Genomic DNA, 3,755 nt, shown 5'->3' on the forward strand with positions numbered 1-3,755 from the left:
GCAATCTCTATGCTCCTGTCAACTCGAAGGGAGTCGTGATAAAAAGCAGTGAGAGAAAACAGAACCCTGTCATGTAATCATCCGCAATAACAGCTGTGACTCCAAGGAGGTGGGGAGTTGAGGCTATTTGCTAAATAATAGTAACAAATAAAGAAGTGTGTGTTGCAGTGGGAGTGACACGCCTGTCACACTCCTGACAGTGACAGACACTTCTCTGTGAGGCTGTGAAGACGCTTCTTCCCTGCCATTAAGACACGCAGTCAGAGACAGGCTACACAAGGACAGGGGTAAGGGGAGCAGTGAAGAGGCCACCAAAGGTGATAAAGGGCAGAGGGATTCATCTGAAAACCTTCAGGAGGAATCTATTGAAAAGGGGCTTTTTTTTTTTTTTTTTTTTTTATGCTGTCACTGTGGTTAATGCAGTGCTTTAAAATGGATGAATCTGTCATTCTTGGTCCCAAAAACAACTCTCTCTCTCTCTCTCTCTCTCTCTCTATATCTATATAACTCTCTCTTCTCTCTCTCTCTCTATATCTATATCTATATCTATATATATAGCACAAGCAAGCCAACCCGTTTCAGTTCTTCCATTAATGAGACGGCAGTGACTCCCCCCAATTTGTTTTGCAAGCAGTCTCGAAGGCTCTCTGCTCTGCTCCAGCACAGGGACCCACACTGCACCGGCAGGAGCTCAGGTGGCTATGCTTGCAAGGTGCAGCACCTGACCTCACTGAGGAGTATTGAAAAGCCATCCCACACCACAACCAATTACTGCTAAATCACTACAGTGCCGCTCGGGGAGCAGGGAATTGCCCTCGTTATTGCCCTTCCATTGAGCCGTCTGTCTGGGCTTTGATTTGCTGCCGACCTGCCGCCCCCCTCCACTGGTTTTAATGATTCGTTTGTAGAGTGAAGCTGCTCCTTCTCTCCGTTGTTGATAAATGGCTGGACAGAAAGTGGCTGCCCGACAGCCAAAGACTTGTTCAAAACACATGCGTGTATGGAAGGTCATCAGGGTCAAAACACGCCTCATTCAGCACACACGTCATACCCGTTCTAATGTGACTTTGGTACGTGTTGTAATTCCAATGATTACACGTCCTAACTTGGCCAATCGGATCACTGAAAATTAAATGAGAACCAATGAATTTAAAGAGAATAGTATGTGTAACAAATGATCCAATGGAAAGTCGCCTTGCATTCACCATTCCCGCCCGGGTGGTGGTGGTATACAGACTCGGCCCTGGGTAAAGTTTAGCAAACCCCCTTCTATGAAACTGAAATAGAATTTTTTTTTTTTTTTAAACCGAAAGATTGTGCATCTTGTTAATACAAACTGAACCGTGTCGTGGTCAACATTGCCTGTCTCAAGAAGTCGGCACCACTCAGCAAAATCTATATTTACACAATATTTGAAATTTGCTAAATAACGGTATTTTGACCCAGATGGCCTTCCATATGCACAGACAAAATCATTTCAAACTCTGATGCTTTAAAACTGTGCATTCATACTTGGTACAGTTAGGACCACCTTTAAAAAAGTGATTGAGTGTTCCTATCAGCACAATAATCTCACTCGGAGTGGGACTGTTTATCAGCACAATCGAAGTGTCTGCTCCTGGAAAGATCCACCCTCCTGAACCCCCCAGCTCTGCAGTCTTCGAAAAACAAAACAGCAACATCTTAAACAGGCGCTCTCATCATTAAAGTGTTGTTTCCCCCCCCTCCCCCTTATCCCTGCATCAAAGTGAAATCTTCAGGTCTCCTTCCATCAGAGGTAAACATTACCATATCACAAAGTGCAGCATTATTACTGATACTGCACTGGATCTGTGGGTCCTTTGTTATGATAAACAGTGTTAAAAGGTTGCATGTTTTGAAGTAGTTCCGCTTATTAATAAAACATCATCAGGACTGTTTTTCATTCTGAATATGACACTTGTTATAACAAGCAAGATAAAATTATGATTATGAAGCTCAGAAATTCATAAGCTTGCAGGGACCTACCTTGGGTGGGCCCACTGCAGCTAAAAATTAGCTTTGAACCTAAGCCGTGCGTCATCCCTCCCAGGTGCGACTTTCAAAAGGGGCAAACAGACCACAAGCAAAGAGCCGGGCTCAGCTGCACTCGGCCGGATCAGCCCTGCAGGTTACTGGGCTGAAAGAGAGGCAGTAAAAATGAAAAGCACCACCCGCTGTCATGGCAGTGATAAAACTCCCCCGGTGACAGCGCTGTGCATTTTAAAGAGAAAAGCAGCTAGGAACACTGTATCTGTGTCCTGCAGTCACTGGATAAATATACCTCACACAGCCAAGCTTTCTGCTGCAGCTGAATTCCACTAACATGTGTTCTGTTTGCTGGCACGCTGTATGTAAAGCATACAGTATATTACACTGTAGTTGTGATGGTTCATCTGTAAAAGCACCTAATTGGAAATTAAACAATTAGCAGAAACTGGCAGAAGGTAACTGACCAGGATGCACTGTATAAAGGGTGTGCAATTCTGAAATATAAAAGCGTCCATCGTAAAGGTTAACATCAATGAAAATCAAGTGCAAGGGGTGGGGGGAACAAAAAACAAAACATTTTGATTCAGACCAATCAATCTATACAAGACAGTATGTGAATAATTGAACACAGAAGCTTTTCTTCGTGACCTTACTGCACACACAGATGTAAGAGTAGCTTCTGGGAAGCTGCCTTTCAGCAGATCCTGTGCCGACAGCAAGTGAATGAAACGAACCGCTATATAGCTTCACAACAACCCCGCTCCCGAGAAGCCAATTAAGATGAAGGGTCTTTACAGGGCTCAGCGGGAATCGAAAGTCCGAGCCGCGCAAAAATGAAGGGAGGCCACCTGAAGGCACATTCAATTGGAATGAGCTGGAAGCAAATCTAATCTGGGACTCGATCCACGAGAAAAAACACTGCGAGCTCCCATTCCTGCGGGGAGAGCTTAGTTTTGCACAAAAGCAGCCGCAATCAATTCTACGGCCAACATCTTTCAAAGTGTCAGAGAACAGTCACCTGTAACGCTGGCATCGCTGGGTCTCTAGAGCGGAGTTTCCACAGCACACAACCCTGTTCTGGAAACGCTCATCAGTCTGGGTGCTGTTCCAACAATTGCTCTCCCCCTCCCTCTGCAAGGTGCATTTTTTCAAGTCTTAGTAATGCGAATTCAGCACAGCTGGAACCAGCACAAAGTTAATAGGCGGTTACCACTACTGCCCTGAAACTAAACGTCATTTAGGATGCCCAGAACAAAAAGCAGCTACAGCGCTGTTGTACTTCAGCAAAGCTCAAAAACAAAATTAACTGACTCTGGCAATTTGTTTTACAATCTGAAAGCGTAGCTTGAAGTCCCTTCTGTGAACGTGGTGTGTCAGCTATTTTTATAGAGCTTCACTAGGGTTGACTCTGCAAAAAACCTGTGCAATGAAACCGGACCCTGGAGTACTTAAGGATTCAGAGCTCGTTCGCAGCTTTAGACTTGTCCCCTAATGACACTGGGTGTATTACAAGAGAAAACATATTTACTGGCATGAGTACACTTGTTTTTTTTTGTTTTGGAAAATTACTTTTAGCTGCCACCACCAGCACCAGGTCTCTCCAGGAAATGAGCCGCTGCTGTGACAGTTATTTCTTCAGCAATTATTTCTGATAACACAGGGAGGACTGGGTGAGAAAGGACAAACCACAAGGAAACCAGAGCTAGAAAAGGTGAGGAAGACCAATAAAACCCAATTCCAGGATG

This window comes from Polyodon spathula, unplaced genomic scaffold (genome assembly GCF_017654505.1).
Source record: "Polyodon spathula isolate WHYD16114869_AA unplaced genomic scaffold, ASM1765450v1 scaffolds_765, whole genome shotgun sequence".
NCBI lineage: Eukaryota > Metazoa > Chordata > Actinopteri > Acipenseriformes > Polyodontidae > Polyodon > Polyodon spathula.